Raw genomic sequence first — 26,569 nt, forward strand, 5'->3', positions numbered from 1 at the left:
GTTCAGCCTAGCTAGCCGGGAGGTGCACCCTAAAATAGCTCCTCCAGGAACCCGAAGCAACCCTCGGTCTTTTAGCAGTTTCCAGCTCAGAGCACACATGTGGATGTCACACAAAACGAACAAAGTCACAAACTCAGAGTCCCGGAGGCCCAGGCGGCCCCTGCCCACCCCCCCATATGGCCAGATTCGGCCGGGGGACGCGCACGTACCTGGAGATGAGGCCGGCAGGGTGGGCGCGCCACGTCTCGGGTCTCGGCCCGCGAGGTCTCCCGCCCTTTATACCTCCTCCCCCCACCCCCCCTCTGCCTCCAGGAGCCACGTCTCAGAGGCCGGATGGGGGGGCGGGGGAGCCACGGAAGGTCTCTGCGAGGCGGGGGAAAGGGAGTCACCGAAAAGTCAACGCTCGGGCGCACTCGCACCGGGGAGGAAGGAGTGGGGCCGCTGGGGTGCAGGGGGCAAGCGGGCGAGGAGGGGGTCCCGTCCCGGGAAGGGCAGCGGCGGGGGCGGGGCCCGGGGAGGTCAGGCGCGGGGTGGGGCGCTCGGGTTTCACCCGCGCGGGGAGGGGAGGAGGAGGCGCGGCGGCGGGGGCGGGGCCGGGGCGGGGCGGGGGGCGGGGCGAGGCGGCCCCGAGCTCCCGCCCCGAGCTCCCCGCCCGCGCGCCCCGCGCCTCTCTACTCGCCGGGAAGGCGGCGCCGGCGGCGGCTGCTCTCGCTGAGCCCGCTCCCGCGCAGCGTCCTCCCGCCGCGGGTGGGCTCCGCAGCCCCCTGCCGGCCGCGGCCCTCGCCTGGCGGCGGCTCCCACCCTCCGCAGGCGCGGCCCGGCCCGTGTGGCCCTTCCCGCGGGGCTCCCCTCTCCGACCCGTGGCTGCCTGGCAGAGCTGGCTCCGGCACCCAACTTTGCCTTTCCCGGTCCGTCGCCCCCGCTGAGCACGAACCTGCTCACCCCCGGCCCGGCTGCGCGCCCCGGAACCGTGCGCCCGGCGCTCAAACCGACGCCCCCAGCCCGGAGCGCAGCGAGCGGCGGGTGGGTTTGGGCAAGCGGTAACGGGGCTGAGGCGGCCGCTGCCTCGACTTCCCTCGCCGGGCACCGAAGAGGACCCTCAGAGCTGCTCGGGGCCCCAGGCGCCGGATGACTGGCAGGAGGAACGCGCCTCGCACCTGGTGAGCGACCCCCGCCCCGTCCCCGCGTGGCCGTGGCCGCAGCCCCGACCGTGCAGCGTTGCTGGCCGCGACCCGGGGGCGGCAGTGGTCGGCGGGTGGGTCGTGTGGATCTCAGGTGGGGTCGGTCTGGCAGGCGCTGGGCGGGGGAGAGCCGGTGGCCGCGCGCACGGGATTAGGACGACCATCCGTGCGGGGCACCCACACTTGGGCTAGTGCACGGGCTGGAAGTTTGTGTCCCTGTCTTTGCCGAGGTCGGAGCGCGTTGAGGTAAGGAGCGGAAGCGACGCGGCGGGCGATCTGGCGTTGGCGAGGCGGGACCCCTACCCACCACCTAGGGAAGGTGCGCAGTGGGGGGCTGAGCGCGCACCCGGCGCGCGTCCGGGCTCGCGTAGTCGGGGGCGATGCGCTGGGGTCCCGGGGGCTTGGGCTTCGCAGCCCCGCCGGCTGGGGCAGATTTTTCCTGGTCGAGTTACGGGGGCTTTGCGGCGCGTGTGAGAGACCGGGAGGCCGTGGGACTTGGGCTCAACTCCGCCAAGCGCTTTGCTTAATGAGGGAGAATGAGGCTGGGGCTGCCGGGGCCCGGGAGTGCCGGATGGTTTGCAGCGCCAGGCGAGTCCCTTTCCACGGGCATTTCTTCGCGGCTCCACGGTTTCGCATCCCCTGGCTCAGGATTTCGGAGCCGGAGGTACATCTGGGCCCCGGAGGGAACTGGTCCTCCAGAGATGTGCAGGGGAACCGTCGCCAAGGAGTGGACTGGGCTCCCTCCCCGCGGCGCCCAGTGCCCGGCCTAGCGCGGTCAGATCCGGATTCCCGGGGCTTTGGCGGGAAGCGCGTCTACCTCCTCGCCCTTTTTCCTTGCTTTGTACCTGGATGCGGCGGCTCAGAGTTGGGATTTAACTTTCCTGCGCCTGCGGCGTCCCGGGGATTGCCGGCAGGGGGCGCTGAGAGCGAGCACTGGAAGAGGGAGACAGGATGCTGAGAGCAGGTACTCTGGGTGAGTGGGTGGGGGTCCTAGTCAACAAACAAGGGGACTAGGCAGATCTTGGGAGTGGAGGGTGGGGGGGAGCTGATCCTTCAACCAGAGGGAGCTGTCAGCCTTGCAAGAGAAGCGACAGGAAAGGTGGTTGCCAAACACAAGTCTAGAGAAAGGTTCCTTCCAGAGACAAACATATCCCTGCAAACTCTTCTGTCTATGCGTCTGTCTTCATTCTTGGGATTATTTACTCAAAGAAAAATAAATAATAATAATAATAATAATAATAATAATGTGTTGTCAGTATGTTTAGTACTGACAAGGTTCTGTTCCTCTGGAGGATGTTAGTTAAAATGTCAGGAGTTATGCATGGTTGTGGCATCTTGCTTTCAAGAAAAGCAATCGTATGTCACAGTTAGCTTATCGAAGCTTATCGAAAAGAGCTCTGTCATAAAGGCCAAGTTTGGAAACAGCAGATATGTTTATTCATTCCACAGTTAGTCTTTCCTAAGTAGACACAGAAAGAAAAGAACAGTCTTTACTAGGCAAGACTTGTCACATGTAATTAGGATTAAGTTAATTGCTAATTGTGCCAATTTTATAGTTGAAGAGGGGTTAAGGTTTATCATGCACCCCTTTGAGTGACCAGTTCCCAGTTTCAGTTCAGGGAGATAATACCTGGAATCGTGTATCACCCAAATAACTTTTCTGGTCTATGCCTGTGTTTGTATCAGAGGAAACAGGGAATTTTTTTTTTTTATCCCAACCATTTTTCATTTTGTTTTTAAAGAAAAAGCAGTCTGAAATGTAATTGTTTGGGCCACTTGGAACACAGATTTCTTTTTCCTTGAGTTTCTTTCTTGTAAAAACCTTACCACAAAATAGAAGCTCATCCACAGTGTTGAAAGTTCACACTAATCATTTGTGCGCTCATGGAACCCAGGGGTGATGAACTGGTACCTGCTTTTACATGCTTTTAGTCTATGCATACTTTCCTTAATAGGGAGAAGATGGATGGTACTAATCATTTTGTGCCTTTTAGGAATTACACTAACTTATTTGGTTGTTTTAATGGCAAACAGCTGCGAGATCCCTGCTGGGAGCAAAGACTTTGGTCTCTTGGGTGGTAAAGCTTGTCTCTGTCCAAAAGCAGTTTCTGAGATGTTCAGAATTTGGTAAAAATAAACCTGCATTCTTCACTGCCGTTTCCTTTTAAAATTGTTTCTTCAGCATGTCTGGATAGAACGGAACATAGAAACATACAGTGCAATGGCTGTTAATGTTGTCAGCTCTCGGGCCATAATGAATATATGTGCATCAGAGTAAGCTTTCACTTAAGTTTTAGAGGGTTCACAAACCTTCTGAAGACCCATCCGTGGTTTTGCAGTAAGACCTCTTGCTTGAAAGTCACTGGAAACTCTTAATTCAGGGACAGATGTTAAAACTGAAAAACTTTTCTTTGTTGTATGCTAGCTCCTTGGGACTATGTTGAATGCTCTTGGTGTTGGAGAGAGCTGCTTAACTGAATCATTGCATAATTTTTATTGGCTTGATAAGTATTTTGAATGACTCCAACGTTGGTCTTTCTTTTGGGTTACAAGATCGAGATTCAGGCTTTCGTTGTGAGAAACATACAGGAAAGTGGGAGTGGGTGAAAAAGAACTTAGCTAAATGGCCAGCCAAAGGTATAAAAGGCAGTCCATCACCTAAGCAAGTAATTATGAACTCCAGAAATAACTGAGATAAGAACATAATCTCAGAAGGTTTGCATTGTCAATCATACAGTGTGCAAGATAGAACAAATTAGTTTAGAATATGTCTGAGTCTAGGAAGGCACTTCTGTAGTAGAATTTATGTACCAGTGTTTGAGAAAAGGAGTCCTGCATCCTGCGGTAAATCCTCTATAATTCTTGATTCTAAAATTATACCAAAGTTGTATTAAAAATGCTTCTGAAATTGTTGCTATAGTTACTTAGACAAATTGCTTAGGGTATAATTATAACACCAAGGTGACAAATTTTTATGTTTAGTGTTAAATAATTTTTAAAATGTAAATTACAGCATCTAACAAATTGAGTTCTGCCCAAGTGCAAAGTGTGTGGTGTGGAATCTTGTACATTTCTGCCCACCTGCATCTATTTGCAAATTGATGCAGAGAAAGTGAACTATTTTCTTGAGTCCTGAGATGAGTATATGTAAGTGCTTTGAGTTGTTTGTCCTACTTTGTGTATTGTTGTTGACAACACAGACATTTTCACATATGTTTCCCAGCAACCTTTTAAAACTGAGACGCAGAAGCTTTGTCGAAAATTACCAGTTTTTATCACCCTGCTTGCTGCCTTGTAGAAATGATCTGCTGTAGATAGGGGGCAATCTGCTGTCTCTAATCCCTGCACCAAGTGGTAGCATCATCATGGTAAATTCGACAGCTGAGGAATAGCTCGTAGGGAAACAGTTTGAAGAAGCGGCTTTTGGTATGCTTGATAAATATATCGATATTATTTCTTTGATGAATTTGCTAGGTATTGGTTATCTGGATATATGAAATCGAATCCTAACAGCAAGACGGAGAAAAAAAAAATTAAAGTGAGCTAGCATATACACAAGTCAACTTTTCACTTTCAACGAGCCTACCCAAAATTTGTTTTGATTTGGAATTTAAGGCAAACGGAGTAAAGCAAGCGGAAATTTGATCCAAGAGAAGATGGAGCATAAGTTGTTTATTGTAATGTACTGGTATCCACACGATTGATCTTTGCCATCTACAGGTTGTGGAGCTAAGGAAACCTGTCTCTGGATTTCAGTGTTTTGAATCCAGGCAGCTTCAAAGACCAGTTGTATTTCACCTGGGGCATGACATTTACAATAGGATTAACCCAACGGTGGGCTCAAGAAAACAATTTTTTTTTTTTTGAAAGGAATTGCTGCTTTCTTTTTCTTTTCCCTCTGTTGTTGTTGTTTTCTTTCTTTCTTTCTTTCTTTCTTTCTTTCTTTCTTTCTTTCTTTCTTTCTTTTTTTTTTGTTCAAGATAAATGGTTGCCTGGTAAGAGCAAAGATGGACATACTTTATGTCTCTCTCCTGAGTTTTAAAATATATTGGCAGAGTACTGTTACATTTGGAAAAAGTAAAGTCATTCCCCTCTTTGCTCTCTTTTCTCCCCCACGTGTGCTAGAATTGGTTTCCTGATGAATATTGAAAACCACCGTATTCTGAAAGAGGATACATTTTTCTGGGGGTGAATATCTTTTATTTCTGGAAGGCCGTGAAGGCACTAATCTTTTATCTTCCCGTCTTTCATTCTTTACTAGTCACTGTATCTCTAGGATTGGCCATCCTGTGCTTCTGTGGGATGATGAGAAAGTATCTGTTGGGACAGTTGTATGTTATGTTGCATTTTTATGTACATTTGTGAGTAGATCACATTACTGCAATGGGTAATTCAATTACAGATATGTATGATAAATAACCAGGAGAATGACGGTATCAGAAGCCAGCTCTCCTGGAGCAATGATACTCTATTTGCTGAGATGTGAAATTAAATAAGTTCTAGGCAAGTGACAATCAGGACTGAGCAAGGACAAATTGTTCACGGGAAATAGAGCCTCTTTCAATCAGTTCAAATTCACCCAACATTTGACAACGATTTATGATGTGCCTATGCAAAGAAAAGCAGAGTCAAAAAAAGCAGGAAGAGAAATTCTGCTACACGGTTTCTGTTGAGTTGTCTGCAGAAGCATCAAATGGCTACTGCTTGGCTTAAACTTCCTGGAAGCAATGCATTCCTCCCAGACTGACTCTAGATAAAGTTCCTCACAAAGAACTTCCCTTTCTGTGACAAAACTGGAGACGGGGCACATCTGGGAGAGGGCTTCCGAAGCCACCAAGGATGCAGCTGTGCCGGCTGCCAGGACCGCACTAGCATTTTGCTGAAAGAACGCATCGGATGCCGGGGGGGGGGGGGGCGGGTTGGACGTCCTGCAACCACATGGATTTTAGAATCGCAACTGGGTTCTGGGATTCCTTTTACGGGACCGAGATTTAGACCGGCTGTAAAACTCGACCGATTATAAAGCTGACAACAGTGTTTGTAACTGGTGGTACAAAGCAAAGATAATTGCTCTGGATATTAAACTCCCTTGGGCCAGCAGATGTGGTAGTTAAGCCATTGTTAATGTCCGTTGACATACAGCATGAGCTAAATAACGGATTTGCTTCTGAGCTGTCTGCTGTGTAAATTCCTGTGTGTTGTAACTGTGGACCTGACTTTAAGAAAGTTCTAGGGCAGCTGGGGAGAATAATTACTAGAAGCCCACGGTTTAATAGAGCTGCTTGCCTAATCGGGCAGGGCAGTTGGGAGAGGCGTCAGCCTTAGAGGGAGCATTCGCTGGCACTGGAGGAGTCCCAAGGGGACAGGCCCGCCTGCTGGTGCTGGAGACGGGTCTGCGGTGGTGCCCCCGGATTCCCGGCCAGAGCGGGCAGCTGGAGGGGGTGGTGTGGACAGCAGCAGTTGATGGTGGTGAAATTGTCCCTGTCTGACTCAGACGGCGATAGAGGCTCTGTTGAGGTCCCTGTGCAGAGTCGGCCAGTGGAGTACGTGGAGGGACTTGGAGATGGCCAAGCCTCCGTGCTGGGTCTGGGTCAGAATCCCACCTCTGCGTCGTGTCCTCGGAGCCTTACAGAAACAGGTGCTCCAGGAGATGAAGGGGAGGAGGAGACCGGAAGTGTGCTTGGGCATCTCTGCAAGCGTGGTGAGGGTGTTCGGTAACCAAGGTGGAGCCTCAGGAATGGTAACACTAAACACACTAGAACTAAGTTATGACTCAGAGGACAGGTCAAGGGAATAAGTCCTTGAATTTGCCTGCAGTGGTAGAACCAAGAAAGCTGGGCTCCTGCCTGCTGAGTGTGGGTCCAGGGCTGGTCAGACTGCGGCTGCTGAAGTGCAGGTTGGGGTCCTTGGACCCGGGACCTGAGGGGGCACTGAATGGTCTCAGCTGGAGGAGAGATGGGCACCTGGGACTGAGAAGTTTGACTTGGCAATTAGCATGAAGACACTTTATGTGTTTGAAGACATCTGTATTAAAACATAAGAAATGGAAATTCAAAGATGTTGTTTACTTATTTAAAATAGCACTCCCGGGGCGCCTCGGTGGCTCATTCTGTTAAGCATTTTGGACTTTGGCTGAGGTCATGATTTCACAGTTCATGAGTTCGAGTCCTGCATTGGGCTCTGTGCTAACAGCTCAGAGCCTGGAGCCTCCTTCAGATTCTGTGTTTCTGTCTGTCTCTGCCCCACCCCTGCTTGTGTTCTGTCTGTCTCTCTCAAAAATAAATAAACATTAAAAAAAAATAGCACCCCCCCAAAAAAAAAAATTCCAGGAAACATGAAATCCTCGTTACGTATCTTCATACGTTATAGAGAGTTCAGGAATTCTAGACTAAGTTTAGAAATATGGCAAGCTTTCTTATTTCTGAGAATAGGCCAATAAGCCTGGTCACTTAGTTGGATTTATAGATTTAATAAGCCAAAACAAATGAGTGGGTAAACAAAATGTGGCATAGCCATCCAATGGACTACTATTCGGCAATAACATGGATGGATTCTTGATATATGCTGTACTGTGTGTGAACTTCAAAACATTATGCTTAGTGAAAGAGGCCAGTCACAGAAGACCACATATCCTATGATTCAGTTTGTATGAAATGTCTAGAAAATGCAAGCCTATAAAGACCGAATGCAGATTAGTGGTTGCCTGGGGCCGGGAATGGGGATTTGGGAGGGCCTGACCATGGGCAGGCCGGTCTTTTGGGGATGATGGAAATGTTCTAAAACTGGATTGTGGAGAGTCCTACAACCCTACCCTGTACATTTACTAAAACCCATTGAATTGTACACTTACAAGGAGTAAATTTTGTAGTATGTAACTTATATCTCAATAAAAGTTGTTTAAAAAGAAAAAAAGGAACTGTGACATAATCTCTACTATTTGAGTGCCTTAAACTGCGATTGGCCCAGGGCGCCTTGGGTGGCTCAGTCGGCTGAGCATCCGACTTCGGCTCAGGTCGTGATCTTGTGGTCTGTGAGTTCGAGCCCCACGTTGGGCTCTGTGCTGACAGCTCAGAGCCTGGAGCCTGCTTGGGATTCTGTGTCTCCCTCTTTCTCTCTCTCTGCCCCTCCCCCGCTCATGCTCTGTCTCTGTCTCAAAAATAAAATAAACATTACAAAGAAAATTAAACTGCCATCGGCCCAAACAAATCCTGCCGTTTAGTGGCAGTCCTATTCTGTGTTTCCCTGAGTTTCACAAAGGCTGGTGCCGAGGCTGGAGGATGCTGAGGTGATGGGCATTTCTTTGACGCTGACGCTCTTCCTGGGAAGTGTGTCCGCATTGTGACCTCTTTTACGCAAATGAGCAAACCCAGGTTGTTTTGGGATGAGACCACAGAACCGAATTAAATCACTCAATTCAACTCACCAGCCAGTCTAGCTCGTGGGTGTGTTTGGTGCCCTCTGTTCCCAGTCATGCTTTAGACTGGATTGTTGTTCTGTCCGTTTTATTATGTGGCATAGCTGGGGGTGGAGGGGAGGCAGTCTTTGGAAACACAGCATCTCCTGGTCAGAGCTGCAGGGTCTGGAACTCTGGAGAACTGCTCTGCTCACAAACAGTGCTGCTTTCCTGTGGTGGGCAAAGCCTCAACGATGCCTGCTTCTCGGTCCTGGTACCTGTGCTTAGCACGGCTTTTCCTGCGGCTGGTGAGGCAGGCAACTTCTAACAGCCAGATCCAGTGGCAGGGTGCAGATTTTTTAAATGCCCAGAGCCTGAGTACTTAAAGCAGAGTGTTTTGTTTTGTTTTTTTCTCCTTTTAGAGAAGAGTCGCCGTAGCATCGCTTCTAGCTCTTTCTATTCTGCTTTGACAAGTTTTGCGGTTAAAGCGCAAGCTGAAACTAGGTTATGGGGAGAGCTACATATGAATTGCCTGTAATTTCCTTGCTCTTGGACTGTTGTCTCTGGGTGGGGGTGTGTCTTTAGCTGTTCCCTCTTGTTTATTGCAACTTCCATCTGTTTAGGGCATTAAAATCCTCTCTGCCTCCTGCCACGGGCTTCCTCGGCTCTCTCTCGGGCACCTTACTCTCTCCACACCAGTTGGTTTCCACATGGTGACTTTCCATGGGAGTGTTTACTTTGGCACAGACTGTCCGAGCTCCAGATACACCCAGGATGGCTTTTCGAGAGCTGGCTGCAGCTTGCAGGCCTCAGAGCTCATGTGCGTCTCTCCATTAGCAATAAAGTATTTTTATCCAGCCCTGTGATGTTTCCGACAAGCGTTTTCTAACGACGCTTAATTTCTTCAGTCTTTGAAGTTGCAGGCAACAACTGAGATTGACCAAATTTCAAATCCTAGTGCGATAGCTTTATTGACTTCTTACCAATGTTATTTCTGATTGGCTTATCCCACATTTGCCCGCTCCCAAACTTGCAGCCTAGATGCAAATTAAGAGTAATAATTATAAAATGACTATATTTTTCTATTACCAATCCTAAATTATTACTCATCTTTGGTGAGTGGTAAGGAATTATTTTTGAGATTACATTAGTATTTCCTTTTGCTTATTAGAGGGCAAAGGGGTGGGTGACATTTTTATTTTTGATGTCACTTTTGATGGTTTAAATTGGTCAATAACACACTGGTTACGTGGGTATTTTTTAGTGGTGGTTTTCTTTCATTTTCAATGAGCTAATATTCCCCAGATTTCAAGGATAACTAGTTAGGCATTCTGTTAAACAGATTGGTTACATGATTAGAGAAATTTCCATGTTGCTAGGACTGATACTTAGTTTTGAAACCTCAGGAATAAGAAGCAATGTGATGTTCTCTTGCTTTAAGACCTCCTTTAGAGAACTGTTGATTTGTATCGGCTCTGATAGCTAGAATTGATCATAATAAGAGGAAGTGTTACGTCGGGAACTACGTGAAGACATTGTCCTCAGTGGAGAAAATGCATTAGAGTATTACTTTTGATGATTTTTTACTTTTTCCTAACCATTTCCTTTTCTGGAAAGCATCCAGATGTTAACATCAAATATTGATTTTAAACACTAAGACGTATAGGATCCTAACTTTACTCTGGCAGTTTGGAACCAGGAAACAGCCTGGAATGTTCACTTCCCAGCCCTGGGCTGTGTAAGGCTAATGTGCAGATACCTCCTTACCTTACTTCCTGTCCTTTTTCTGAAGTTTAAAATCAGAGGAAGTTTGCCAACCTGTCAGCAAAGGAAAACTCCTATAGAGTTTGAGCTAGGAGGTAAAGATAGGCAATTTCATGATTTAAGTTTAGTATTGCCAGGCTGTAAATAGAAAAGGAAGATGATGTTTTCAGAGCAAGGGTCCAGTGCCCAGATGTTGAACTCTGTCCAGGGTAAGGGGCGCAGATGCCCAGTGTGAGAAGGAGAATGCTGGACTCTGGCTTCTTTTCTGTTCCAACAGGGCTGTTCCTCAGATATCCTTTGATGGCTTTTTCAGTTTTCTCTTACTAATCTAGCAGCCTTGTAATTATTGTGTTCCTCCTTTACCAGAAAAGCGTTAAGCCAAGCTGAGTTCGTGACGTCTTCTAATTGACTGTATCGTTTCTAATAAGAGCCGGCTCACTCTCTTTGCCTTCCCTTCTCTGTTGCAGTGTCCATCCCGCCACGTGAAAGGGGTTTGCCGGGTTTTGTCCTGTCTGATACTGTTTGGCGTCTCCAGCACCTGACTCTTTGCCGAGGGGCTTCAGAGTTCCTGTTGATACCCCATGACTGTGCGAGACATGTTCTCTCACCCAGAGTCTCGTTCGTGTGGTGCTTCGCGTTGGCTCATACAGGTCGGACCTCATCTAGGTTGGTTAAGAGTGTGACAGGAATGTGATGGCTGTTAAGTCACACCCCGACATTTGCTGCACGTTGGATGGTGTTCCCAAGCTGGGAAAAACATGCAGCTCGAAATATTTGCTCCAGGGCAGTAAGAATGCCTCCATTCCCGAGTCACGTCGTGGTGGAAGGGACCTGAGGCCTCTTTGGATCTCTCTCTGACTTCCTTGGCTCCCAGTCATACCTCAAAGGTGGTGCTCAGCAGGTGGGGATACCTAAACGCATTTGCTCGGGTTGGAAACATTTCCCACTCTTCCTATCCATCCCGTCGCTTTCTTTTACAATGCGCGTCTTAAACCAGTGTTTTCCCGCAACTTTCTATATGTAGAAATACCGCCCTTGGATGTGAACTGTGCAGTGTTCAGGGGTGTGGGGCTGCGGGAGGGTGGGGAGGGGAGCCCTTTGCAGAGCTCTGCAAGGCCAGCCAGTGCACCGTGGCTGTCTCCGCTTTCCGAGCCGACTCCAGAGTCAGGCCTGGAGCCAAATTTACTCTCCGTCTGCCAGCAGTGATGGAAACTCCTAGGTCCTATCACCAGCTCGTGAAAAGAAATCATTCAGGAAACTGCAAGCTGGCAAGTAAGAATTGCAAAGATTCATTCACTCGAAAGCTTATGCCTGCAAATGTTATTTAACTTTGAACAATTTCTCCAGGCCCACCTGCTGGGTTTCCATCTCGTTGAGGTTTCTCTTGGTGCAGAGGAAAGCCTGGGAAGGATTCACAGTGGGGATCTGATGGCATGTGTCCTGGGGATGACGTCAGCTGAGGGGCCTCCCGGAGGTCCCACACGTCTTGCATCCCGGACCCGGGCATCTGTGCAGTAGGTTCTCTTCTGCAGAACTTCGTAGAGTAAGTGTAAAGGTTGGGACTTTCGTTGCTAAAGTTATAAACCGCAGAACAATAGAGGGGAACATCAGTCTTCATAGTGATCAGATACCCTGTCAATTAAAATACCTTGAAGACCGTTTTTAAAAGAGTATCTATTGACACATTGTTTATTGAGGTAGGCTCAAGAAAGTGAATGCTTTGAACTTGGACCATGACCAGAGAGAAGATGAACTTGACAGGCATGGGGAAGGGGTTACTGAGAGTAGCATACTGTAAGTTTTTGTTTGAGAAGAAGGGCATTTTCCTAGGTCTACATAAAATTTAAAGGGACTTTTTTCTTTTTTCTTTTTTAAAGTTTATTTTGAGAGGGAGAGAGAGAGAGAGAGAGAGAGAGACAACATGAGTGGGGGAGGGGCAAACAAAGAGGAAGAGACAGAGAGGGCAGGGGAGGGGAAGAGAGGGAGAGGGAGGGAGAGAGAGAAAATCCCAAACAGGCTCTGCCACTGTCAGTGCAGAGCCCCACATGGGGCTTGAACTCAACAAACCGAGAGATCATGACCCGAGCTGAAATCAAGAGTGGGATGCTTAACTGACTGAGCCACCCCAGCACCCTGAGACTTTTTTCGTATTATAATGCAAGTTATAAGCAAAAATCACACACTGCAGATTCAGACACAATTTAAAAGTGTATTTTATTCGTTTGTTTTGGTTGCTAGAAGGGAGTAGTGTAGGCTTTGGTGTGAATTGGGGAAGAAGACCAGATCAACATTTTTCATTTCATATTTGTGACCCTAAGTTTCTTGATAATCTCTCAGAAAATCCTAGGTTTCTTAATTTAGTGGCTGATTACTTTGATCTTCTCTCTTCAGAGGGAAAAGAATCATCATGACTTCTCAGCCAGGGATTGTAGGTTCGAACAGCACAGTAAGGTGCAGATCGGCTTCCAGAATGCTCCAAAGTGTCACCCTGCCTACTTCTCCCGTTTTGGAACCCCTGGCTCCATTGGTGGGTCAGTTTGGGGTCAACATGAAGGAGGGGTACAGAAAGGAAAGGATCATCCTGGGTAATGGAGACCCCTCTGAGCTCCAGAGAATGTTGGTTCCACTTACTCTTTTCGATTTAATAAAGGCCACACTGGCTTGTTGTGTCCTCCTCCTGTGTCTGAGGCCGCAAAAGCTCTGATCCTCCCCATTGTCAGGGAGCTTATGATTTGCAGAAGAGCCCATTGGTGTGTGGCTCATGGGCCCGAATGCAGTTTAGGATTTGCCGCTAAGTAAGTGTTTTTTGATGGGCTTTTAAGTTTTTGTGTTTAAATTAAAAGTGTATGTTCCCCCGAGAGCTGGCTTTGGGGACCAGATTTCCTGCCTTGGGGTTGTTGGGGGACGTGCTAAGTGGGGAGAACAGGACCACGATTGGAGGCTTGGTAAAATCCTAGTCAAGACGCCTGGACAAAGAGTGCAGTCAGTGAGTGGCTCAGCTAGGGGACTGATATGGGGGGCCCGAGTGGCCTTTGGGGGTTCTTCTTTAATTGCACTTTTGACTGAACACCTGGTTTAGTTAAGCCTGCAGGGGTACATTTAGGAAAACAAACAAGAAACACCTCTGGGAAGGCTGCTCATTTCAGTGTGTGGGATCGCTCATGTTTATCTTTGTTGCTGGTCAGGGAAGGGCTACTGTGTCTTTTTAAATCTAGCTCTTGGGGTCGACTTTGACTTCTGCCAAGTAGCCATTTTGCCTGATCATGTTACAGTTTATGAATATATGTATGTTACGAACATGTTATAGCTTATGTCAGCTGTTGACAAAGTTCCCGCATGGAGGTCCTTCTGCCAAGCTCCAGTGCCAACCAGGTCCGTCTCTTGTATCTTCCAATGTGTAGGGAGGAAAGGATTTTGTAGGTGTACTTCTGTAAAAGAGTTTGGCCTTAGATTTTTAGGAATTGGTAGAAAGCTAAAGGAATTCTTATAAAGACATAATTAGAGTACGTAAGGAACGGTAAAATGTACATGTTTGAAATGCTTTGCCTTTCTGAACAATTGGGAGGTTGTTAGCTGTTTCCTTTTCTCACATTGGCTTCCAGATGATTAATTGGATTTACTTAATTAAATGCTCCACATTTAAGTGGAGTGGAGGCCCAGGGAGTATTCTGAAAATAGTATCAATTGTTTTCTATTGATCTACGGCATACAACATGGCTTGCTTCTACTTAGCGCAAAGACATTCGGTTGTATATTCATCATCTTTCGCTTTAAGTTATTTAACTGTCAGTTCTAAAGTGAAAAGTCTATTTAAAATATCTTATGGATGATCTCAAAAAATCCCATATCATGAAATTCTGTCCCTTTACTGCACTCCAGGGGAGTAAGCCAGCTTTGAGCACGGTTCTCTTGCTGCCACAGTATTTGGAACGTTTGGAGGGGCACTGGGGCTATTTTTAGCAAATTCAAATGTATCCTGTGGTGGCCAATTTCCAAGGATCCAAAATTAGTCACGGGATCTTGGACAGCACAGTGTCAAGGGCTCAGTCAACGTGCCTGTTCCACATCTTTGCATTGCCGACCTGAATCTGACGTTAGGATTGATTGCTTTGGTCAAACAATACATCATTGTGTGGAGATCACAAACGAATCACCTCTCGCTGTGAACAAAGGGGTCAGAAGCTATGGAATTCGGGGCTAGGCGGAGTGGACGCTGATCAGATTGGCAGTGGTTCAGCCTGTTGGACGATGACAGTGCCTTGATGATGAGGACAGTTAAAACCCGACGGCTATGTTTATGTTATTGGTAGGGGTATAGAGGTGAACAGCCGAGATCTTCCTTCCCCCCTCCTGTTTTGTTTACATGAACAGAAGGTCAAAGGAGGACCCTTTCAGGCTGAAAGTCTCGCTTATCACAGTAACCTTTCATCCGTAGTAAAAAGAAGAGCTGCAGTTACCCTCCTGAAAAGATCTCTTACACATGTTGCCCCCAATCATGCCAGAGTCAAATGACCGGTTTGCTTTGAAAGAATTCTATTTCCACTTCCTTATGTCTAGAGAAACACTTCATTATTCAATATATATGTAGCCTACAGTTGTCCTTGGCAGTGATGGTTGATAACTGTTTTTCCCCAAGGGTTTTTTTTTTTTGTTTGTTTGTTTGCTTGTTTGTTTGTTTGTAAAGTAATCCACAATTTACAAGAGGATGAGCTGCTTTTGAACAGTTTTATTCTGACAAGCCTTTCTGTTGTCTTAGTTCAAACTGACATGGCAGACAGGAGGTTGACTTGATTCAAAGGAAGGGCAGTGCATTTGGTTGAATGCTAGCATCTTATCTGTTGAATGTGGAGGGCCTCCTAACTGATAATACCATTCCATAGACTTCCAGAATTTGCAACATGGGGAGGCTGTCCAGTGTTTGTCTCCAGGCAGGGATTTTTCTAAACCTTCATAGAGAGATGGTGACTTATTATGTTCTTCTTCTTCTTTAATGTTTATGTATTTATTTTTGAGTGAGACAGAAGCAGAGAGAGAGAAGAGAGAGAGAGGCAGAAAGAGACGGAGACGGAGAATCCCAAGCAGGCTCCATCCCTGGATCCCACGAACCATGAGATCATGACCTGAGTCGAAACCAAGAGTCACACGAGTAGCGGACTGAGCCACCCAGGCGCCCCCATATCATGTTCTTAAGGGCTTACACAGGGGTTCCATTATAACGTGGACCATTTCTTTTTAGTGTAGTCCAGAGGAGCTGGACAGATGAAAGGTAGCTTGTGTAGTTACCTAAAAAATGATTACCAGAAGCTTCCTTTGTGCCAGAGCCCAAGCCCTGCCCTGGGAATACAGTGTGTACAGGACAGAGGTTTCTGCTCTGTTGGGTGTGTATTTTCAAGAACTTTAACGAGGCTTCGGGTTCATTCGGACACTGAGGATTGTCCAGAACCCTGATCCGGGAGGGCTGTGATAGCAGGTGGAGGAGTGGGGCTGGGCACAGTGGGGACAGTGCGCTTGTCTGTCACTTCCTGGGACTAAGGGAGCAGTGGAGGTTTGGAAGGTGCACACCCAGGAGGCCTGGACCTGCATTCGGTCCCCTCTGCCCAGGATGCACAGCCGCTGTCTCAGAGCACCTGCAGCGAGGCGGTGGTGTCCTCAGACTCGTTCTCTAGGTTCTCTAGGTTCTCTTCGAGTAGAGAGGGCCTGAAAATCAGGAGCTTCCAGGTGAGTAAGGATCCGGGTGTTCACGGACTTCCTTTCCGGACCTTTGAGGAGTTTACGGTCACCCCCGTGGGACTGTCAGGGAACTTGGATGCCCGGACCCCTGTTGGACAAGCTGACCGCCGTGCCTCCCAAGGCCGCCAGCGTGCGGTGTGCTTCCCGGTGTTCGCAGGGACAAACTCGCAGCATCCACCCTGGCCGCCGGGCTGCCTTTTCCCGTGGTTAATGCGCTTTGCAGTCAGGAAAGGGAAATAAGCCTTTCCCGAAGTGGAAGAGCCCCGGGATGGAACCGGAGAATTGGTGCTGCAGCAACAGTCTGGTCACAAGGCCGCCGGAGAGCGCCCCTGGGGAGCCTGCCCGCCCGGGGCCGCTTGCCTGCTGCGCCATCACCTACGCCGCTCGCCTGCTGTGTGCTCATCTACTCCGCTCGCCTACTGTGTGCTCATCTACTCCGCTCGCCTGCTGTGTGCTCATCTACTCCGCTCGCCTACTGTGTGCTCAGACTCCCAGCCCCCCCACCCGCCCCGAGCAGCGCCTGCGATGTGCAGAAGCTTCTTGTTACAGGGGTTCCAGCGCATCGGTCAACATCCCCAGACTCCGGGCTTCCGGAGGAGGGCCATTTCTCTCTCAAACTGCCCTCCGTGTCCCGACCGCTGCTTTGTCTGCGGCGCGTGATGGGTCCACGGTGAACGTGACGCTGGATGCCACACTCTGCCCACGTGTCTCAAGTGGTGTGCGAACGGGGCCCACCCGCCGTCTCTCGTTCCATGTGTGTCTGTGAACCGGAAGGATGAACGCCCTTCCATTCTGTTTCCTTCCGTTTTGTCCCTTTATGTAAACCTGAACCAGCAGCGACTTGTCAGGACACGAATTTTGGCAAGTGGCTTTGGAGCAAGAGATTACTACCAAGGAAGTTTTTGTTTGTTTGTTTTTGCCAGGGTGGTGTTTCAGGTATGACGAATTTGCGAGTTATGTGTGTTGTTTCCCTTTGGGTGTTTAACTGGCACAGATGTGTTTATGTTTTAATTATATATCACCTTATGTGCAGCTGTGAAATCCTCTACCTGTAAAGAAATGTGGCTCCTGAATATGGACTCTCCTGTCACCACCTGCAGCCCTGTGTGCACATGACTTTGTTTTCTTCTCCTCCCTTTCCCTTTCTTTCCTTCCTTTTCCTCTCCTCTCCTCTCTTCTCTCCTCCCCTCCCTTCTCCTTCCTCTCTCTCTCTCTCTCTCTCTCTCTCTCCCTCTCTCTCCCTCCCGCCCCCCTTTCTTTCTTTAAACACATGGGCTGTCATGGTCTGTCCCTTCTGGGTATAACCCAGTGCAGCAACGGATTGCCAACTGTGCTTGGGATACACATGTTTGGAAACCGTTGCACCTGACAAAGCTGGAGAACGCAGAGGTCAAGAGCAGCAAGGGGAGTGAAGAGTCTGCCTTCTGTTCCTCTGTGCCCTTCAGCACCTGTCTGTCCTCCCAGCTCTTTCCTTCTCCTTAGAGGTTATGGATGCTCTACTGAGTCTATTTGAACGTGACACCCTCTGCATTTCATGGTGCTTAAGTTCCGGATAACTGTTCTGAAGGCTTCTGTTCCACATGACCCAAGAGAGTGTAAAAGCAGTGAGGATCTGGGTACGGAAGTAGTAGAAAGAGGGTGGAACCCAAAAGACCTTTCAGTTCACAGTCCCCACCTCCCCTTCTTGTGAAGAGTTTTAAACAGGACGCATGAATAATTGAAGGCTAACTTCCTACTTACTTCCAAATATACCCATGGAATTTTATAAGGATTGAGATAGGCGGAGGAGGAGGCCAGTATTGGAAAGCATGTCATTAGTTTATAATTTGAAAAAAAAAAAAAAATTCTGGCACCGGTTCAGTAGATGGCTTAACACTATTGGCAGAGGCCTAGAGGTCAGTGTCTGAAATATTCCTGGCATACAGAGCTTGCATGTTTTATTTTGTTTTAATTGCAGTTTATTAGTGGTAATTTCGGTTCAGTCACTTAGCGTGAAATAGAGGCCACCGTCCTATGTCCTGAAGCTGTTGGGAAGGAGCCGTTCAGCAGGTGGGGGAACAGCCAGGGGGAGAGTGAGGCCCCAGCTGCCCCCCGGGGCCGGCCAAGTGGCATCCTCACCTCTGGGGAAGCTGCTGAGAAGCCTGGCTGCCAGCGAGAAGGCTGTGCGGACTTTGTTTCAGTAACATGGGGCAGAAGCGGTGAGAGCGGGGTGGCGGACCGAGGCAAGCAGTTTTCCCCACCCAGGGCCTGGCTGCTGTCCTTAGGTGGTCCCCAGACTGCGAGATGGCTGACAGCTGCTGGTGCTCTCAGAACTGGGGTGGGGGGAGGACTTGCCATAGCCACAACCATCTGGATACAGCTGGATACAGCTACAGCAGGCTCAGAACTCGGAGAAGCTGCCCTTCGGCCTCTCTCTGGGGACTTCCAGAAGTGCCAAGTCTTGCACATAGAACCACTGTGTCCTGAGAGCTACCTGATCACAAAGGCTTTTCAGACCTCTGGAACTGGGTCCTCCTGAAATCTATCGATGCCTGGCTCCCCTGTGAAATTGATTTAATACCTGGGAACAGAGGCAAATCACGTAGACTTATTTCAAGGCCCCTCTTATCTTTCTTCTCAGAAGTAAATATAATAAACCTTCGGAAAACATGGGGTGGGGCTTGGGGACAGTGACCCCTGCCCCCCACACAGTCAAAAATGTGCTTAAAACTTTTGATTCCCCCAAACCTGACTACTGATAGCCTTCCGTTGATCAGGAGCCTTACCAAGAACATGAACAGTTGACTACTACGTTCCATATGTATACACGTTACATACCGTATTCTTACAATGAAGTAAGCTAGAGGAAAAAGGTTATCGTGAAAATCCTAAGGAAGGGAAATCTATATTTACAGAACCGTGCTGTCGTTGTCAGCCAAAGAAGCTGTTCAAACCCGTTGTTGTTCAAGGGTCACCTCACCTGTAGGCGATGCAGTGCGTATCATTGCACATGGATACATTTGTTTGTTTGCGTGATCTGTGGCTATGCGATGCATCATCCCCTAACTTAGTGGCCGAGGACATTAAGTTGTTACTCTCTCTCTCTCAGTCTTTCACGAGGCTGGGCTCAGCTGGGTGGTTCTCCCCGGGTCTCTCACGAGGTGGCCGTCACATCACATGACACAAGGAGGTAGGCTGGCATCATCAGAAGCTTCCCAGAGCTGGATGTTCAAGATGGGCTCACTCACAGGTCTGGCACCAGGGGGTCCTTCCGTGTGCCTTCCCTCCCCTTACCCGAAGGCATGGGCTTCCACAGGCAGGAAACACACTCTAGGCCGTTTAAGGCCGTGCCCAGAGCTGGCACCGGCTACTTCCGCCGTGCTGCAGCGGTCACGACAGCCCTCGGGCTCGCCCAGATCCCCGGGTAGGAGACATCGAGTGCGTAGTGACGGGCAAGTGCCAAGGCACGCAGCAGAACATGTGGGACGGGAGATTGTGTGGAGGCCATCTGTGGAAAAGTCCCATCTGCCGTGTCATTCCTCGTGTGCAGTGTATGGGAACCAACAAAAGACATGTGTAATCACTTGCTAAGGTCAATCATACTTGACGTCGTTTCTGTAACGACAGGATTTGGAGGCGAACACACGGATACTTCAGCAGATACAACATGCCGATGTCAAACTTACAAATTACAGAATGAACGATCTTTCTTTTTTCATCAAAATGCATTTTTTTTTTTTTTTGCTCCACGATGAACATTGCAGGATATCCTTAAATATCAAAGTCCTGTAGCTCTTTCCAGGATGATGATGAGGCAGCACGAACGTCGCGGTTACCAGAGTAGATTTGGGATCGGAGTGGCTGGCTTTGTAGCTCAGTTCTAGGAGAATTTGAGGGGCGTCTCAATCTCTCTGTGCCACGCTCTTCTCAGTTCTAAAACGGTAAGAGCCCTTCCTGCCTGGTAGGCGGTTCTCTGAAGATTAGAGACCGGGGATGCATGTGAATCGCCTGCTCCACAGTGAGCACTTTCCAGTGATAGCGAAGTGTTGGTGTTGTGAATAGAAAGTCTCCTGCCAAGCCCAGGTGTGGGTTAACATCTTTCTCTACTTCAGAGCATGTTGCGCAAGGCCCTTGCATCCGCTCCTCTGGCAGGTCACCTGCCCACGAATGCCCACACAGAGCGGTAGGAGGGAGGTGGGAAGAAAAAGGAAATTGGCCCAAATAAAAACAGGGCTGGGAATTGTTGCTTGACTTTGCCAAAAAAGCAAATATCACTTGATGTTAGGAAAAGGTAAACGAACAGAAAGGCTAGTGATTTCTCCTCGGTGGATGCTGGGTATCTTCCGCTTTCCCCGGTAGATCTTCTCTGGAGCCTTCTCCAGGCTCGGGAGGTCCAGCTGCGTGGACTGCATCCCAGGCTTGCTGGCCTTCTCCTCTGGGCTGGCTGGCCTTCTCCTCCGGGCTGGCTTCCTCCCATGGGTGGCCTGGAGGGGCTGAAGGAAGGCTTGCGTCCTGAGGAGGGTGCACGGCTGGCCGCATCCATCTAAGGCCTCGGTGCCCCCCGCCCCTGCCTCCACCCAGGCACCCTCAACGGAGCCCCTCCCGGCTCTCAGAACTGGAAAATGCTCCCTCCGTCCAGCCCGGGAGGCTTAGAGGTGGTGGTTGAGCTGGCTCAGGCTCAGCGTGGCCTGGGTCCCTCTGAACCCTGGCTATCCCAGCCCCAGAACGATAGCATTGACATCCATTTTCAATTGGTTTTGTGACAGCGGCTCCTGCCAGCATGGGGAAGAATGTGAGAAGTTAAAAACTCCATGATCTTTTCTAATGCCTGTGAAGAGCTTTTGAGCCTTGTCTAGCTGTAGTCACTCCCAGCCCGGCATGGTAGGTTGGCGTCCATTATTGGCGTAGTTACATAGTCACATAAAGCTAAGCAGGGGTGACGCAGATCATGTGGCCGGATATATGATCATGTGCTGAAACAGGACCAGAATCCTGGCCACCTGATCGATGACCACCAGCGTGGAGGGAGGAGGGACCAGGGACGAGAACTTCTAACTCGAAGTCAAGCCACTCCAGGGCTTCCAGACTGATGACTCTTAGGGAAGAAATGGCTTTGGAGCTTAACTGAGGGCGGACAGTATTTCCTTTAGAAACTCGGGAGCAACTGCGTTCTAGGTCAGTCTCTTTAAACTGGATAATTCTTGTCGTGCAAGCTGACATCTTCACAGGGTCGCAGAATGCTGGTTTATGTAGTTAAATACACTTGTATATGCTATGAATTAGTTTTGATAAAATCAGTAAACTGTATTATTCTGGGACGGCCCTCATAAATGGGGTCTGAGGTATCCTTAATCTCGGATATGCAAACACATAAATATCTGTTTACGTATTGTTTTATACACATGCATCCCACGTGGCTTTTTAGCTTAATCCTGAACTTAAATGTTTGTGTTGTTAGTTAATTGGTGTGTGTGGAGAAGAGGAGGACTGTCCTGACCCAGGCAAATTCCCCCTTCCTTTCAGTACTTATATGACCTTGGGAAGCATTTGGTAGCAAGAACTTTGCAACTCAACATACAATACAAGTTGTATAGGAGGTCATGGTTTGGATGAAGTGTGAGGCTTTTAACGAGAAAGAAGTGCTCCTTTTGCTTGCTTTTCTGGCTATTAATAACCCCCGCGGGGGTTCCCAATTTTCTGGAGCTCTGCATAATTTTTAAAATTATAATTCCTGCAATCATTGGAATAATTATTTTCTTCACAATACGGCCCTATAAAGGACTACCAGGACAGATATTCCAAACAGTACGATCTTTTTTTTTTTTTTTTTTTTTTTTTTTTTTTTTTGCTCTAGATTCAATTATTTCACATGTCTAGAACTCCATCTTCCGGGTATAATGCTTGTCATACTGTCTCCCTGCCCTTTCTCAGTCTGCTGTACATGGAATTTCAGCCTCTCTGAAAACCTTATCAAACTTTTCTCCTTCTCATTCCTCTTCCCTGATGAGTCTCAGCAGAGAGAGTGCCTGGACATAAGGGGGGGGGGCATTTTGGGTTGTCTCAGTGCCTGGGGGTGCTCCTGGCATTTGGAGCCGAGAGCCAGCACAACCATTATTATCTGTTGCCCTCGCTTGAAGACTCCTGGTACCTTCTGGGGGCGCCTGGGTGGCTCAGTCGGTTAAACGTGAGATTTCAGCTCAGGTCATGATCTCACAGTTCATTTGAGCCTTGCATCAGGCTCGCTGCTGTCAGTGCAGAGTATGTGTTGGATCCTCTCTCTGCCCTCCCCCTGCTTGCTTTCTCTCTCTCAAAAACAAACGTTAAAAAAAAAAAAGAGTCCCGGTACCTTCTGGTTCAGAATCCAGCTCCTTGTCAAGTCCCAATTCAAACCTGGGCTCCCGGGGAATGCATTGTACCGATTTTACCTGCTCCTGAAATTCTCTTGCCTTTGCTGTCACTGCCAGTCATTTCATGTAAAAATTAGGTGAAATCAAGGGTTCACAAAGGTTTCTTGTAAATGGTCAAACGGCAAATATTTTAGGCTTTGAGGTCCACATGTCTGTGTCACGACTACTCAGTTGTGCTGTCGTAGTATGAAAATAGCCATTGGCATTGTGCAAAGGGCTGGCATGACTGTGTTCCGATAAAACTTTATTTGCACAAATAAGTAGGGGGCCAGATTTGGCCCACAGGCCATAGTTTTTGACCCTTGGCATAAACCATACGAAATAGCTATTTTTGTCTTTCCAAAATGGTCAACTATTGCCTGTTTGATGTGATTCAAGGTAATGTATTGTATGCCTTGTTGTGAATCTCATTATCATCTGAATGTCTCATTTCTACTCCAAACACATCTACATGTATCTTATTCTCCCTCTCTGTGTGTTTGGTATCCTTGCATGGGGTCCAGGTCAAACCCTAAAATATTTTGGTCATGCAATACATACGTGTTTAGTAAGTATTTGAAGTGCAGAACTCTAAACTCAAAATCCCTTCGTGGAAAGAAAACTCATAGTTTATTTATTTATTTTTTAAATGGTTTATTTATTTTTGAGAGAGCACAAGAACCGTGAGGTCATGACCTGAGCTGAAGTTGGCCGCTCCACCGAGTCACCCAGGTGCCCTCAAAACTCATGGTTTATTAAATATTCCCTTGGTTACCCTGAAAAGTGTTTACGTATATATTTGTAATTACGTTAATAGCGGGTGAGATTTGCTAAGTCCTTATACTGTGGCCAAGGGGATGCTCACTATTATTGTTGTGGCTGTTGTTGCCATCTGTATTTGTTTCCTAGGGCTCCCACAACGGTCTGAAATCAGGGTGTGGGCAGGATTGCTTCCTTCTGGAGGCTCTGAGGGAGAATCTGTTCCATGGCGCTTCCCAGTTTCCGGTGGTTGCCCCCCGTCTTGGTGTTCTTGTTTTGTAGACGCATCACTGCAGACTCCACCTTAGTCTCACCATGTGGCATCATCTCTGTGTCTCTTTTTAGAAGGATATTGTAGGTGGCTTAGGGTTCACTCTAATCTGGAATGACCTCATCTTAATTTAACTAATAATGACATCTGCAAAAACCTTATTTCCAAATCATGTAACGTTCTGAAGTTGCGGGTAGACACGAATTATTTTGGGGGGGCACCATTCCACTAGTCAGCCCAGCGCAGCGTCCGTAAGGCAGTGATACAAAGTTGGCACCTTGCTGGCATCCGGATAGAAGCCCGCAGAGTCTACAGGGAGCTATTCTGCCCCTAAGGATGGTCCCGAGTTACTCGCTTTGGACCCAGAGTGGAGAGTTAAGCTTTTGAGTGCTTAATAATCATTTGCTGATTTCAGTTTGCCCGGCAGCCGCTTCTTCCAGATCAACAGGAGGGTCCACCAGCAGGTGGTTTGATGCAGCAATGATGACAGATCAGTGATAACAGAGCTATGCCCCCTTCCCTTTGGGCCCTCCTTGTATCCTTTTATACATTTGTGTAATAATTTAGGCACTCAGATTGTGCTTAATGGCTTTGATTTCTGAGGTTTTGTAAACAATTTTACATGATACAGAATGCTTCCACTCAGAGCTAAGATTTGAAAAATATGCTCAGATGGTTTCTCCCTCTAGAAACGTGTGCAGTTCCTGCATTTTTATGGGATTCGTGAGCGTGATTAAGTTGGTCATTTTAGAAATTGAAACCACCTTCTTTTACGAGAGCTGATAGTAAGGGAGCCTCTATCTCTGACGGGACTGTGATAAGATAAGGTTCTGCAAAAGGAGGTGACATTTAGACATTTAAAATACATTTACTTCTTCTACTCAAATCGTAATTGTCCTTTGTGGGGACTCAGTTTGGCGATTACACAGTTCCCTTACGTATGTTTCATTTTTCAATTTCATTTTCCTCTTGAGTGGGAGAGTTAATTCCCATTTTATCTAAATAAAGAACAGATTTCTTCAGCTTATAATAGATTTTAAACATTCTTGTATTAGCTCTATAAATCAAATCACCTTTATTGCTTACTAATTGCTTTATCTTGTAAAACTGTTTGTATCTTTATCTTACTTAAGCTCAAAATATGCGTGTGCATAATAGCTTGGAAAAGAAAAAAATTACCTCCAAGTAGCCGCCGTTTAAATAGTGTTAGGCACTGCATCCGTCCAAACTACACAGGAGGCTGTGTAAATTCGATTTCAGCTGAAGACCTGTTCCTTCAAGAACTGTGTAGAATCTCTACAACCAAAACATAAAAGGGAGAAGCTGAATTATGTTAAGACGAGTTATTGGAGATCAAATTTAGATTCCACTTTTGCTAAATATCATTAATTACGTAGTTACGATGAACCACCAAGGTGTGGTTTAACTTTCCAGGTTGAAGTTGTTCATTGGTGGTGGGGGGGGGGCACCTGGGTGGCTCAGTGTGTCGAGCGACCGAGTTTGGCTCAGGTCATGATCTCACTGTTTGTGAGTTTGAGCCCCGCATCAGACTCTGTGCTGACAGCTCAGAGCCTGGAACCTGCTTCGGATTCTGGATCTCCCTCTCTCTCTCTGCCCCTCCCCCACTCATGCTCTGTCTCTCTCTGTCTCAGAAATAAATAAACATTACAAAAAAAGTTTTAAAGTTGTTCATTTGGGAAATCCGAGAATTAAAGCCGTTTGGGAGACTCGAGACATGCCTCCCTTTATTTGCTGCCTGCCCATTGTCTTTGCCCCATTTTCTCTTTTGGACCTACAACCTGGATGCTCCAGTGGCCTGAGGTCATTTACTATGGCAGCCCAATCTTGCCTTTCTCCCCAGAAGTTGTCAGCACCCTTCATGGAGTAATCCGTGCATGGAGATCCTGTGTGAGGCCGGGAAGGCGCCGTGGGGGGGAAGAAGTGAGGTCTGAGGGGAGATTCTGTCCATGGGGATGGGGCCTCTTAGGATGGGAGCCTGCCCGAGCCTGCGTTCTGGGCTCTAGGCAGTCTTGATCCTCAGGGAACAGGTGGAGCCCTCAGGGTCCTCTGTACTTCCAGGGAAGGTGAAGGAAGTCCCGGGGACAGGTGTGGCTGCAGCTACCTGAGCGTCTCCTCAGACACCTGCGACCCTACAGGGTCATCATGCAGGCAGACTCACCTGTCACCTCTTCCCTGGAGGATGCCAGGCCCCCTCCTTGGAGAGGTGACAACCACGGACACGTCAGGGACACAGCGGCGACGCACATTGTTGGTGCAGGGAAGTTCAGAACTCAGCCAAGGCAAAGGAACACTTGAGTTGAAGAGCTTTCTCACCCGAGACTGGATGGATTGTTGACGTGGAACAGGGAGATTTTCTGGTTACTTGTGGCCCCGAGGGGAAGAGCCAGGATCAGTGAGAGAAATAAACCTTAATCACGTAGAGTTATAAAGAGATGGAATGGGCTGGCTTTGAGGCCTCTAATGGGATTGATAAACCACTTGGCAGGAATATGCAGAGAGGCGTTAAATCCTGAATAATTAGTCTCCGGTGTTGTTGCATATTTATCCTCAATTTTTGTTGTACTTTGTATTCCAGAGCCATTATTCCTAGCCAGAGGACCTTTGTATATTTTTAAAGAAAATAAATTAAAAAAAACCTTTGGGTACTTTTAGATTTACAGAAAAGTTGCTGAGACACAGCAGAGGGTCCCTGTGTGCTGTGTGTGCTCCTGCCCTGTTCATGCCTTACGTCTGTGTGGTCCGTGGGGCACAGTGAGAAGCCGGCATCGATGCTCTGTTATCGACCAGGGGCTGGACTGTATGTGCGTTTCCTCAGGTTCCGCCTTTTCCACGTCCTTTCTCCGTTCCAGGATTCCGTCTAGAATCCTCCCGTGACGTTTCGTTGTCTTGTCTTGGGTTCCTCGTGGCTGTGCACTTCCTCAGTCTTGTCCTTGGTTTTGGCGTCCTTGACAGTTGAGTGGTGGTCAGGGAGCTGGCGGAATGTCGCTCGGTTCGGGTTTGTCTCGTGTCTTTCCCCTGACTAGACTGTAGTTTATGGGTTTGGGGAGGAAGCTCACAGGCGAAGGGCCGTTCCCAAGGCACCTTG

General features: G+C 48.1%; 1 protein-coding gene across 4 annotated transcripts in view; it reads left to right on the forward strand.

Annotated features, from left to right (window-relative positions):
* The first annotated feature begins 725 nt into the window (after positions 1-725).
* Positions 726-26,569, forward strand: part of SEMA5A (semaphorin 5A) — a 473,593-nt gene continuing 447,749 nt past the window's right edge. For 3 of the 4 annotated variants that reach the window (XM_042997660.1, XM_042997674.1, XM_042997671.1), the window contains exon 1: positions 726-1,160. The gene's annotated coding sequence lies outside the window, so the exon portion shown is untranslated. Of the gene's footprint in view, positions 1,161-1,381; positions 1,428-26,569 lie in introns of those variants that run through there. The other variant, XM_042997662.1, reaches the window with a different exon arrangement.

Source organism: Panthera tigris, chromosome A1 (genome assembly GCF_018350195.1).
Source record: "Panthera tigris isolate Pti1 chromosome A1, P.tigris_Pti1_mat1.1, whole genome shotgun sequence".
Classification (NCBI taxonomy): domain Eukaryota; kingdom Metazoa; phylum Chordata; class Mammalia; order Carnivora; family Felidae; genus Panthera; species Panthera tigris.